The sequence below is a fragment of the Festucalex cinctus genome, chromosome 10 (genome assembly GCF_051991245.1).
Source record: "Festucalex cinctus isolate MCC-2025b chromosome 10, RoL_Fcin_1.0, whole genome shotgun sequence".
Lineage (NCBI taxonomy): Eukaryota > Metazoa > Chordata > Actinopteri > Syngnathiformes > Syngnathidae > Festucalex > Festucalex cinctus.
This window is the reverse complement of record NC_135420.1, coordinates 14,951,376-14,966,012: the sequence shown is the minus strand read 5'-3', so window position 1 is coordinate 14,966,012 and position 14,637 is coordinate 14,951,376. Positions and strand designations below refer to the sequence as shown.

Genomic DNA, 14,637 nt, shown 5'->3' with positions numbered 1-14,637 from the left:
TCGACACAAGTGTGTTCTTAAAGGAAATGAGTGAATTAATTCAAAGTGGGCAATGTTTATTTACAGGCCACCAGAGCTTCTACCCTTTGGGGGCGCTTCTCAGTGCCTCAAAAACATGCTGTGCTGCATACTAATACAAAATAGCAAAAGAAATACCATTTAGAAAATACTGGAAACTTCAACATGTGTATATCTACAGTTGACTCATCTGTTTCTATAATTTTAGCCATAAGACATTGAAATAATCCACTGCAAGGTGATATCAACCTAAAACTTTCTGTCTTTACTGTACATCCAGCATTTTAAGAAAGAAGGTACCATTCCATCATAAAAAGAAGTTAACAATATTATTAGTAAAATAGGCTGTGCTTTGGATCAGCAATGGAAGCAATCATAAACGTGCAGAGGGAGATCACAGCTCCTGTTTCAGACTCTCCTCACATTAGGACTGAATACAGTTCATTTAGTTCAATCTTTTTGTCAACCAAGTGTAGATTGTATTGACCGGCCAGGACGTGTAAGCACCATAACGGCTATATGGATTATTCTCTTTGCTATAAATGGTGTCCTTCTATGGTGGCATAAGCAATACATAAAAAAAAAAAAAAAGCCAATTACAAAGCAAAAAGACACTTGTGTTTGGGTTAGTTCTACATTTTTTAATTGAAGAGAAGTTTCACAAGATTTGATGGCGTTTCATGTGATGGTGGTGATTCAATCAAGACTTTGTCTGAACTTGTAATTTTTTGTTGCTAAGTATAGTTACATAGTTTTGCGGCTGCAAAATCTCTTACCTCAGATATTCTTATTTAAAATGCCGGATACAAGGCTGTCACGAACAAATCTTTTTAGAATAATTTATCCTCTTGATTATTCCATTGATTACTCTTTTTTTTCCTTCACATTGCCCACAATAATCATGTCACTTTACACTCACACTTGATCACTACTTAGCAATGTGTTAATAGAGCAAGCTATGCTAAGCTAAATTAGCAGGAGAAGCTTTAATTAACATTCACCAAGGACACTTTAACCTGTCATGACAATTTAGTTGGAAGACGCTTTGGGCTGGATGTACTTAAAAAGGGATACTTTACTTATGTAGCCATTTTTGGCAGTCAAACATTATATTTTGCCTATAATAAATTTGATATTTTCATTATTTTTCATGTACAATTAGTACCTTTAAAAACACATTTTGCAACTTGCTGTCGACTGAAAATGACATCACAAGGGCTCAAGTAACCAATCACAGCTCAGCTTGTGAATGTCACATGACCAAACCTAGAAAACAGGGTTGCTGTGATTGGCTAGCTGAGCTCTTGTGATGTCATTTTCAGTCGACAGCAAGTTGCAAAATGTGTTTTTAAAGGACTACTAATTGTATGCGAAAAATAATTAAAGTATCAAATTAATTATGGACAAAATATTAACTTTTTATTGCTATAATGGGCTAAATAAGTGAAGTATCTCTTTAAAATGCACCAAAGCTGAATTGTTACCTTGAGTAGCATCGAAACCTAAATCTTCTAAATCTTTATTTTTGTCCTTTTTTCATTTGAAAATTACCCAATGAGTACAGTATTATACTAAACACAAAGTATATAATTGTGTCATTATACTGGGAAAAAAAAAATCTCGTAAACATTCAAACATTTACCTGCACTTCTATGCATGCCTCATGCGAGGAGTCATATTGCATGATGGATGTGTTCGGTGTTTTCATGGCTTTTTTTTGTCCAGCTTGGTGAGTAGATCCCATTGTGTCATCTTTCATCATGTGAAGACACTGTCTGGGGTAAGCATGAACTCACCTGCCTGTGCTTCCAGTACCAAATATAATTACCCATGGAGATTCTGGCCGATAAAAAGTTCAAATAAACTCAGCGCCTAGTAGCAGACCCCGCGCGACCCCCATCTCTCATTTGATGTAACGCTGGCAGAACAAATGACAATTTCATGGTCCAAAGGAACACCAGTGGAGATCAACTCGTGCAGAAACGCACTGTTCTTGTTTAGGCCTGACTTCTCCGAATTGAAAGTTTCCCTACTTAAATAACAAAAAAATGGGAATAATTGTGGATTCCAGTAAATGGTTTTCTCTCCAGTTGTTTATCATCTGCTCTTACTTTTCTTGTAAAAAGGTTTGGGGTTGGGTGATGTGGTGGGGGGTGTTGCTTTTGTGTGCAAGGAAAACAAACCATTAGGTCGAAGCATTATTCATCACTTAGTGTTTGTTGTAGCCTACTGAGCCATTATCAGTGTTGACACACTAACGTTGAAAAATTAACTTAGTTACCTCACTGATCAATTTATTTTTAAACTAGTTGAAGTAGTTGAAGTGATTGTGCTTTTGTTGCGAGCTTGCTGATCTCTTGACGTGATAGAAAGTTGGTTATAAGTGATCACATTAGCATTAGCAATTAGCTTCATTACCACTTATCACCGCAGGTGAAAGAAACGCTGTTTGGACCTGTGCCACACTTACAGGTTTGGTCTGTACAGTTACCTGAAAAACGTAATGTAGTTACTTTACTGATTACTTGATTTTAAAAGTAACTAATATAGATTACAAGTTGCTCTTTTACTTTCAGCAGATGCTGACAAGTCCACTTAACATATAAATTACAATTGGTGTTTCCAATACTTTGGAAGTGCATTTGATACAAAAATGTAAATAAAGTTTTTATTGAAAATAAAATAAATACAACCTTTGACTTAACATAAATAATTGTTTTTATGTTGAAAAAAAGTCTTTCTGGATTTCACAAAACATGAACATAAATGAACATGAATACATTTTTTTTTATTATTTTCAGAACTGCTTATTCACAAGGGTTTTAAAAATTATATTCATGAAAGGCAGTCATTTTTTGACCTGCCATTTTTAACTGTTAGTACTGTAATGGTAACTACATAATTTCACACGTTGGGACTTTGTAAGCTGGAATGTAACATGCTGCATCTCCAAATGTTGATTTCAAATTTTGTGTTTTTTTTTTGTTTTTTTAAGCTTGATAACACTGTTCATAGTATGAAGTACATCAAAACTTTATATTTTCATCTTTCGCTGTCACAAACTCAACATAGTGACTTTATTTATTTCATTTTTAAAAACATACATCTCTACTTCCTTCTTTGGTATGTACACGTGATATGTCAAGGTGCTGAAAATGTGACTTGGAATATCCGTGGTGTCACTGTCCCTAGATGTTAGAGCGTAGATGAGTCATCCCATAATACTTTACGGTTGAAAATGTACTGTAAATGTTTTCCCTTTATTACTTTGATGTTCCATAATGTACCGTTGTCCATTATGACCTTTTTGGTTCGTAAAAATTACGTGTTTTGCCTCCTTTATTATTATTTATTATTTGTTAACTATCAGCTTTGTTGCATGTGCAAGTCATGCATGTGGCTGAATTTGATGTGCTGATCAATGACTTGTGCCTGATGTTACTCACTTACACAGACTAGTGGCAATTGGATGCTATTGGCTTGCTTGAGATAGCAATATCCATCCATCCATCCATTTTCTTGACCTCTTATTCCTCACAAGGGTCACGGGGGGTGCTGGAGCCTACCTCAGCTGGCTTTGGGCAGTAGGCGGGGTACACTGGTTGCCAGCCAATCGCAGGGGAGATAGCAATATTAATAGTTAAATCAGACTACCGTATATTACTTTGTACATATAATATCTTACTCGAAATGGCAGCCATTATTCAATAATGTGTTATCACTGGAAATTTACAGATAAATACATGTTCTATATTAGACCAGACCTCAAATAAAAACATACAGTACTGAGACTTTTTTTTTTAGACTTTGAGGATAATCTGTTAATTAATACAAATCAAATAATTTACAAAAACACTTTTACATCAACAAAAGTAATTTATGAGAAAGGTAAGCTTTACCAAATATTTTGTAGTACTTTTCAGAGCCTCTATTTTGGGAGCAGCTGAAGTCCCACTTAAAATATACTGCAATGGTCACATAGCAACATCAGGAGCAGAAACTTTTTTTTTTTTCATACAAAACTTCCCATGTGTGCAACAGGATTTAGAAAATCTCTTGAAAAGCCCGTGGTGGGCAGAGAATTGACTTGGCATTGTTGAGGTGGAGAGGCGGCTTTTGGAGCCGAACATGTTCAGTGGCAAGCTTTTGCGTTTGGGCTGGAAGTGGACGGCGTGGAGGCAGAAGCGGAGAGCGCGGTGACAGATAAGATGAACGCCTTCCTCGCTGACCCCCTCCCACCCACGCTGTGACCAACTGTGGCAGATGGCGAGCGCGTTCATCCACCAGCGCATTCCACCAAAGAGCAAGCCGGGAGCGTTTCAGGCGTCCACTCGTGTCACCGGCCATCACAACTCCACCACGGCAAGCGTGACCGGAGCCTAAGCCAGCTGTGACCCGTCCACCCCCGCCAAGCCGCTCGCTCCCTGCAATGTCAAACTAATTGTGCTCATCACTGCTACTGCCACATCAAAATGCAATGCTGATTATTACTGGTCTCCTCAACCATGCAAGTTTATAAACTTAGCTTGTCAGCATTTATTACGTACTTTTGTTAAAACTAATATTGAAATGCTGATTGCAAAATTTCAGTCAGTATTTGCTCGCAGTTTTTTCCTCCACAGTTTACCCTCCCGATAAGCAAAGCTCTACAGTTAGAATGTAGTAAGAACAGCTGATTGTACGATTGGGCTCGTCTCCAGATATGTGGCTTTGTGTGTGACTTGTTTGTGCAGTCATCATAATTGAGACAGTGTGGCGATAGGTGTGTGCAGCTCCCCATAGATCAGTACTATCAATATCTGCAAATGGAAAGCTAGCATAGTAGGATTTAAGAGGATTAGCGCTGGCTTTTCTCTTAACCTTGGTCCCATGGGCATCCTGTTGTAAATTCTATTTCTACTTATTTATTTATTTATTTTTTTGTTTTTAAAGCTTGTAACCATTCCATCTGAGTGTTTTGTTTATAGTTATGAGTTGTTGTTTTTTTAAGACATCATATAGCTCACAAACGTTACATGATAGAGGAAATCTGAGATCACTTTGTATTCTGCAGTGTTATTTATGTTATGATGGCAAACTGGGCCGGGCGAACATGTCAGCTGCGTGACATCACTCCCGCGGCAATTTGAAAGCACGCACTGTTTTTTTTTCTTTTTCTTCACTCACTCATTCACACATGTAAGCTTCTGTGAGTGAGTGAGTGAGTTAAATAATAAATAAAAATCCGTGCGTGCTTTCAAATTGCCGCGGGAGTGACGTCACGCAGCTGACACGTTCGCCCGGCCCCGTTTGCGACACACCACCCCCCACTCTGCGATTGGCTGGAGGGGTGTAAACACTGTCTTTCCACAGAAACGTCCTGCTGTTTATAAAACAAACACAAAATGGCAAAATATAGGCTGGGGAGGTGGGGGTTTAGGACGAAATTACCAAAAAAGATTAACAAAAACACAGATGTGTAGAGTGAGAGAAAGTTAAAGTGTGTACATCCTGTATTTAAAAAAAATAAAAAAATTTCCTGAGTGAATCCGGCAGACAGCCCCTTTAATATAAATCAAATACATGTATTTTTTTCCCAAGCCAAATTAAAAAAATTACATCGAAGTAACTTTTTACTTTGGAATAAACTAATTAAAGTAAATTTTATTACTTTACCCCAAATTGAATTTCTGATTCATCATCATTCATCAAATTTGCGGGGTACAATCTAAGCTGGCTGTCAGACAATTGTAGGGCACACATAGGTGAACAAACATACACAACCACATCAAGGGACAATGTAGTGTTCAATTAACTCATTCACTGCCAATGACAACTATAGACGTCAAAAATGCAAGCAAACAGCCAGTGTTAATTTTGAAAAAAAAAAAAAAAAAGAGAGAGAAAATTTAAAATTAAAATTTTAATTAAAAGATAAATACATTTTTATTTAGTTTTAGTTATAGTCTTCTGACTAAATTTAATTCAAGCCTTAGTCATAACTCAGTCACCTGATTGTATTTTAGTTTTAATCCAATTTTAGTCAACAAAAATAAAGACCAATTTTAGTCGACTAAAATTGGCTTTTGGAGGCCGAGACCCAGTATGTGGTCTCAGTAAGACCAAGACCGATCACAAGAACGTCAACGTCCCTCTTGTAGGGTAACAGGAATCTGTTCTATGCACGATGGTAGCACTTAGCAATGAAATTGTCATTGTTGTTATTCATAACAACAATGATTAATAACTATGAGTGAAAACAATGAATAACTAAAACTAAATTCAAATTTCTTGTCAAAATTTGTACTGGCTGGATTTTTGACGTCTATAGTCGTCATTGGCAGTGAATGTTAACATAAATACGAGGCACAGGGAGAACATGGAAGGCTGGCGGCTATATTCCAACCCCGTACTATTGAATTGTGACGCGGATGCGCTTAGCAGTGAACCACCTGCTAAGCCTGCTAAGCTAATAATTGAAATAAAACAAAAATGTTTGCAGTCAAATAAACCCATTGAAAACTTATTTCCATTTAAAAGAAAACTAACCAAAAGAAAAGTTTTTAAGAAAAAACTAAAATAAGCTGCAAAATCTTTTTGGAATTTTGTTTGATTGCAAATATTTTTGCTTTAATTTAGCTAACTTGTTAGCCCAGTGGTAAGCATGTCTGCCTTCCAATTCAGCAGTCCAGGGTTCAAATCTAGCCTCCAGCCTTCCTGTGTGGCGCTTCCATATTCTACAGGTCCCTCTGTGGACATTCTCCAGGTACCCCAATTTGCTCCCACTCTTAAAAACATGCATGGTTTGTTCAACACTAAATTGTACCTTGATGTATGAGTTTGTTCACCTATGTGTGCCCTACAATTGCCTGGTAACCAACTCAGGTTGAACCCCGCAATTTTTTTTTATACTGAATCAGAAATTCAATTTGGGGTAAAGTAATAAAATTTACTTTAATTTGTTTATTCCAAAGTAAAAGGTTACTTGGATGTAATTTTTTTGTTTGGCTTGGGAAAAAATGTATTTGATTTATATTAAATTGAAATTATGCTTTCAATCAAATCATGAATCTAACGAGAAAAACTAAAAATGTAACAATCGAGGAAAAAAAGTTTAAAATGATTTATCTTGGTCTCCTTTTTTTATGTACAGCATATCATAAAAACCTGGCATTTGCTTGACGTTTTATATCCACTGTACCTTTGAAAGCAATAATGTTCTTAAGCTTGTTTTATCTTCAGCATGTGTATTTTGTCTGCATTCAGCTCAACATAATACACAGTGGCCCCAAGCAGCTGGCTTGCTGCTACCCTGTCATCCCCATGAAATGTAGATGTGTGATAATAGCATCTATTCCCAGAGGCTGTAACTTGTCTTTATTTCTGCAAATCACTTGACAGTAGAAAAACTATGTTCTTAGCACTGTCGTGAGCCACGTTTAAGTCAACCATACTTCTGGTTCAAGGAACAGTAAATGCATTATGCATAATGTGTGTGACTCCAATTCCTAAGTGTTTCCTCTAAATAAATAAAAATGCATGCAGGCTGAATGTAGTGGAGTGAAGATAATACTCAAACCTTTTGCCCCAAGAGATTGTAAATGAGGAGTTACTGTGAGGAAAGCCTCTTCTTATGAGTGTTGTAAACCGTTCAGTTATAGAGGTAAAAACACCCTGAAGCTCATCTAAATGTTTCGTATTCATATAATGAGTTAAAAAAATAATAATAATAAAATAAATAAATAAAGGGTGGTGGTGATTGCTGTTCTATGTTACATATTTGGTCACTGTTTTCCAAAGTAAAAACATATGTTTGCCAGTGTCTTATTTTGATTAAAAACAGATCATAATGAGTCTTTTTCTCATGAAGGGCTACTGAAATCAGTGAACAATCAAATAAGAGAATTTTAAATTAAAAAATGGTTCCACAGAATAGCTCGATCATTAACTCATTCACTGCCAGCCCAGTTAAAATGGAGTTTGGACGTCTATAGCCGTCAATGGCACTGAATGTGTTAGGTGTCGGCGGGGTGAAGGACCCAAATGCAGGCGAAGCAGGGCACGAGGTCAGAGTACTCAAGGAGGGATTTGATTAATAAAACAAAAGCAGGAGCCAAATAAGGAAATAATCAAAACACAAACTTAGGGCAGAGCACAGGACAGGAGAACGGCAGTAATTCAGGCAAGAAAATGACAACAATGAAGCAACAAGAACTGAACCGAAAACAGGTGACTAAATACACACACTAATTGGCAATGACTTGACACAGCTGGGCAAGACACAAGTGGCAGGGGAAGCTGATTGGTAGATACACTGGGAAGGGAAGACACACGCAGGTGGACAAGGTTAGCAATAACGAGAGTAGGGGAAACAAACCGGAAAGCAGAAACAGAAATATAAAGGAACATGACAAACACAAAACTAGATCCCCAACAAAAGCAACAAAAACCAAAACCCAACCCAAACCATGACAGAATGAGTTAAAATAGTTGTTGATTAATTTGTTTACTTGTCTATTAATTGATTAATTTTGACAGCTGTACTGTGCTTTAGGCTTTAGACATTGGTGCTTGCCAAATGTGCAATGGTACTGTAAAAAAGTACAGAGCCCGTCCAGTATTAACTTTCGTGTTGTTGCTGTTGTGAAAATTACATTTACTGTCATCTTTGAGATAACTAATACAGTGAAACCACCAAATAGAAACAATACAAATCCAAATTTGAAACAATTTTGTATGACACTTAAGTATACTGCACATCATGAGCTATTGTGTCGTGTGATACGAACGTCACATGACCAAACCCAGAAAACAAGCTGACCCATGATTGGTTGTTACCCGAGCAACTGTGATGTCATTTTTAGTTCAATTTCAGCAAGTGGCAAAATTGATAAAACAGGTTGATTTTACAGCCTAATTCATATTGCACAAATGTAATATTAATCAGAATGCCGTGTTTAGACTACTGGGGCCATATAGAAGATGGATGGATGGATCAACAGAAAACTAGTTCAAAGTTAAAATATAGATTGAACTGATAAATGTATCTGATCAATCCGTACAACTTTCACATTTCACACACAGAAACACAAGTGTGTCAAGTAGCAGTTACAACATTGTCAGCTTGGACAACCGTGTCCTTGGGTTTGCGACTCACCCCCGGCTAATGGCAGTATGAATATACTGCACTTATGAAACATTCATCAGGATGGACCGTATCCCACTGATAAGGTTCTATTTTGTGAGGAGAATTATACAGCCAGCCCTAGCAGGCTCCAAAAAAAATACAGCGTTAAAGCGTTCGCCTGCCTCACTTAACGCTGCGTGCCGGCTGTCAGACCCACTGAGCAACCCACACAGATAATCCTTTTTGGAAGAGTGCGTTTTCCAGCGGCCTTATCAGTCTACTGTAGCAAGATCAAGAGCAGTGCAAGCCCTTTCTGCAACCTCCCTCCGCTCTCATGGTTTGTTTAGAGGTGATGTACTGACCTTGGTTTTAACTCCTGGAAAAATCAAGTAGCTGATAAACAGATGTGTGCATGTCGTCTAGACTACTTGACCTCTGCTTCCGTGGATGCTGCACATAAAGAGTTGAAGACTTGCCATTTGTTTTGCCCCTATAGGGTGTCCTCACTTTACATTAAATAATTGTATCTTCTGCTTTCGAGTTATTCGCCGCGCTCACGAGCGTTACATGCTGATCGTCCGAAACATCAAAGCAGGATAGCGATTCAAGTCCACTTCATTGAACATCACTCGCCGTGTCTGAAGACCGCGTTTGCATTAGCATACTGTACAGTAAGATCATGCCAGCATGCGCTGACTTTAAAGCAGTATTATGGATTTTTTTTTTTTTTACTTCCCTGCAGTTATGAATTTTGATTTAATTTAAAGCCACTGGGGTGAATACAAACCTTCGCAGGCAACTAAAGCTAAAGAAGATGAAATGTTGAATACGTGGAATTTACACCATATCCGCACAGCTGGTACTTTTAGGACAAATATATTTGTGTTTTCACCTGCCGTCCACAGGTTAATTGCAGTTTAGACAAGTGTTTTCAAAACATTTTCAAAAATCTCTCGATTTCAAACACATGAATATATATTTTTACCCTGTGTTGACCTCCTTTTAATGATGTTACAAAGGTTATCGTTTATGTTGTGCAATGATGTCCTGCAGCTTGCATTATTATGTATGAATGCAGATTAATGTTATCTAATTTTTGATTTTTTTAATTTGTTAAAATAATTTTATTATTATTATTATTATTATTATTATTATTATTATTATCATCATCAAAATTTAATAACTATTAATTCTGACGACATCAGCTGACAGCGGATGGTTACTTTAAAGGTAGCACAGGTTATGTTTGAGCAATAAACATAACTACATACATTAAAGTAAACCATTTAATAAATGTTTGTGTATAACATTCAGAATATTTGTTCATCTCAAAATATTGGGGTATTTTTTTTTCATTTTAAATTATGCAAGTAATTAACTGATTCGGAAAAGAGGAGGATGAGCGTGTGCAGTGCATCAAAAAATGTTGAAGACGTCTTCATAATATTAAATGTCGAAGAAATTAACACATAACAGGTGCCTTTCAAATTTGGCTTGCAAAAAATATTGCTAAAAAGCTTCTTTTTTTTTTTCTTTTTTTTTTTTTTCCCCACACGTGAATCAACCTGGTGTAACTTTTTGATTAACTTGCAGACTTCATCTCTGACTAGAGGATGGAGGCACATTTTGCAGTGTACTGAGGCTCTTTCAGTCGTGACATCTTTTGCAGTTTATGATCTTCTATTTACTTTTAAGTATTTCTTCAAAACCTGCACTCTTATAAGCTGAAAGTTTTCCATGTAAGCAAAGACCAAAGAGTCACTCGTTATGGGATGAAGAAATACTTTTTTTTTTTTTAAAAGTCAAATCTTTTTCTGACTTTAATTGGCACTCCAGCCATAGCACTTGTGGTTATTAATGAAACAATTGAGTCGGAAAGAGGAATTTGGTGCTCCCAACACGCAGACAGGATTCAGTTGCGAGAGAGTTGAAGCAGAAAATGGATAGCCATTTCCTTTTATGGCCACAGAAGGTTGCTGCAGAGATTCAGTCTTTGTCTATAATTGAGACACCAGGGTATATTCTTTTTCTGGACAGAGTCTAATGGTTTGTGCATTAAGGAGCATGATTGAAGAAAGGCCCACACTTACAGTAAGGGCTGCAGTAAATCACAAAAGATGTTGTTTTTTTTGGGTCCAATTTTGTTGATGGTCGTGGTCTCACACTGTTTACATCACCATCGCTCTTACTCTGCAGTGGGAGCACTCTTTGGCAAAGTTAAATGGGAGTAATTTTGAGGTAAGAGCGTGAACACTCGCTGGTAATGGAAGTGAAGTTTTCGCCATCCTCTTCAGCGACCGTTCACAACGGAGGCGTTAAATTTGACCTGTGAACGCTCGGTAAACTCCCATTAAACTTCTTTTATCAACCAAAATTGTGTGCTTCTCAGTGTGAATCATTCTTCAAGTAATTACTTGATATCATTGCTCTATGTTCATGCAGAGCTTAGACACACTTTTATTTATTTTTTTATTTATTTTTATTTTTTATTTTTATTTTACCGGTCACAGTTGACATCTTGGATCCATCAGTCATCCTCTTACATTGACTACATTTACCGTATTTTCCGCACTATAAGGTGCAGCGCATTATAAGGCGCACCTTCAATGAATGACATATTTTAAAACTTTTTCCATATATAAGGCGCTACAGTAGAGGCTGGAGTTACGTTATGCTTCCATTAGATGGTGCTGCGCTAAAGGGAATGTCAACAAAACAGTCAGATAGCTCAGTCAAACTTTATTAATAGATTACAAACCGGCTTTCTGACAACTCCATTCACTCCCAAAATGAATAAACAGCTCTTTTATTATTTTCGCTGAGGTAAAGTATTAGTATTAGCTAGCGATCCAAGATGGCGGGATCTTCTGCGCATGCGCGTCACCGATCGTGCAGGGTCACCAATAGTGTCTTGACAGCGAGACCTGTTGCGGCTCAATATTGATCCATATACTGTATCAGGCGCACTGGATTGGCGCATGGTCAGCTTTTGGAAAAATTGAAGGCTTTAAGGTGGGCCTTATTGTGCGGAAAATACAGTACATCCAGTATATTTAAGTCTAACATTTTGGATCCTGAAAAATACACACTGTGGCATTCAAGGTAGGCTCGCTTAGCAAGAGGCAACACAAGATGGCCGCCAATGTTCCGTTCAGTGGCGGTTTCTCGATACACATTTACAGTATATGATAATGTTGTTCCGATACTGTTTTTTGGCCCCCGATACGGATTCCGAGAGCCAGCTTTGCAGTATCGGCCGATGCCGATACCATACCGATATGTCAGGGTTTTTTTTTCTCAACATGAAAAAGCTGTCCTGCCATTGGTTCAGAGCATACAAGGGCCAATAGGATATCTTAGATCGGCATGCAGTGAACATGTTAAATATTAGTGAATGTTGTGCACGAGCAAGACACAAGACGCTGCATCCAAAGTCCTATATTAGCCTTGAAATTAATGGTATCAGCATGTTACTTGTTAGTAGTCACCACTACCGATACCACTGTTTTAATGCAGTATCGTTGCCTCTGCCGATACCAGTATCGGTATCGGAACAACACTAGTTATATGACCAAGTATTCGGGTTAGAAAAGGGGTAACCCTTGGATCTTATTCGGGTTATTGAACACCCAAATGAGTACATAGTCAGATTTTTGTGTACATGGCCTTTCAAAACCCGAATATTGCCACTATTCGGGTTTTGAAAGGGTTATTGCCTGCATGAAAACGTAGTCACGGAAGTGTTACAGTGTTTTCATCGGTTACTTCTTGCACACTTGACATTTCATGACTTAAAACATGAAAAATGGCCAATCGTGAACGTTGCTTTTGTGAACATCTTTCGGTAAATGTAAGCTAGTCGATATTGACAGAGAAATGCCACCACCAATCGAGACTGGCTTCTTAAAGTTACCACTCGTCTTTTAACCTGCTCTTCGCAATTTGATTCTGTTGATTCTGTTTGTTTACATTTTTAAAACCTATAGCGTATTAAGTTGTTGATCTGTACTGTGCTACTTTTTAACACCATTCTAATTGGATGCTAATGTAGTGTTAGAAACATGCAGGTTGGTTATGTTGGGATCGAGACTGCTGTCTTCAAGAATTGAAAGCCCTTTTTGTTTCTTGGCTGACTGCATGAAACAAAAAGTAAACAAGTACCACTTTGTGGGGCAATAAAGGTTAATTTGGTTTGCCATACGGATGAAAATACGGTACTTGTGTAGTATTTTATTTAATATAATGCACTTGAACAGTGATTTAAGTCGAATATACTGTCATGTACTTTTTTCCTCTCACATTTCCATCATGTGTGAGGCCTCGGCATCTTGGTGTTATTCATATGTAACAGCTGGCTTCCAGCAGATTATTGGTGTTTTATGTGAGTATGCCAGCAGGGGTGGGGTCTTTGTAGCCTACCAGCCTTAAAATGCTTAAACCTCTGGAATCCTACCCACCCATGACATGTTGTTTCCTCATGTATTTGAATCTTGAAGGAATGGGATGCCAATATGTCACTCCATGATAAGTGGTGGGAATGGCTCTATAATTAGCATCTCTATGCGAAATAAACCCTGACTGACTCGGACTGAGGAAGCACTTTATGCTCATTTGTTCTCTTAAGTGAACTGTTTGGAATATATTATTGCTATTTTTGCATTATTTCACCCACAGTCAGATCCGTTAATATGGAGTTTCATTTTACTTGTTTTGATAAACTGCTTAATATTTGCACTTGTGTTGCGTTGTTTTCTTTATTCAAATAAGTGCTCTATTGTACTGTAATTTAATCATTGTTTTAAATGCAGATTTGTGTGCAGTTGTGCACACACAAACACAGGTCACAGTTTGCAAAAGGTTCACATTTTAACTCGTACTTTAGATGTTGCCATTTAAGGCACTTGTTTAGAAGCATCTTTTATTGTTATGAATACATGCATATTCATTAAATGTGCATTTAACCCATTGCAGTAGTGAACATAAATACAACTTAGTGTCTGGGGAGCAGTTCCGTGTATCGGTAACACAGCCGCAGGTTCAGCAGTTGTTGGACGGTCCACTGCATCCTCTCTAGTTGCGTCTGTACACACTTGACAAAGCTGAAGGGCTTTTCTTGTCGATGACTTGAAGTGGGATCTCCCCGGGTGGCAGGCGGTTATTTTAACCACTTGGCCACAGCTGCCCCTTTCACTTTAGTGATACAACAACAAATTGACCTAATGGCTGTGCAGATTTAATGTATCTATTGAAGCCCGGTTAATGAATGACAAGAAATACTAGTGATAGACCGATATGGTTTTTTCAAGGCCGATACCGAGACAGATTATTCGTAAACAAGGAGACCGATAACCGATATTTCAAGCCGATATTCAATTTGCAATATAATAGAACAAATATATATATAAAAACAATATTGACAATTTGTTAACAAAAATTGCAGCGCTTCCAGGGTCATTAGCATGGGTTAAGCTAAATTAAAATAATAATAATAATAATAATAATAATAATAATAA

General features: G+C 37.4%; 1 protein-coding gene across 2 annotated transcripts in view; it reads left to right on the top strand.

Moving 5' to 3' along the window:
• negr1 (neuronal growth regulator 1) overlaps window positions 1-14,637 on the top strand; it is a 183,709-nt gene that overhangs the window by 144,233 nt on the left and 24,839 nt on the right. The window lies entirely within an intron of this gene.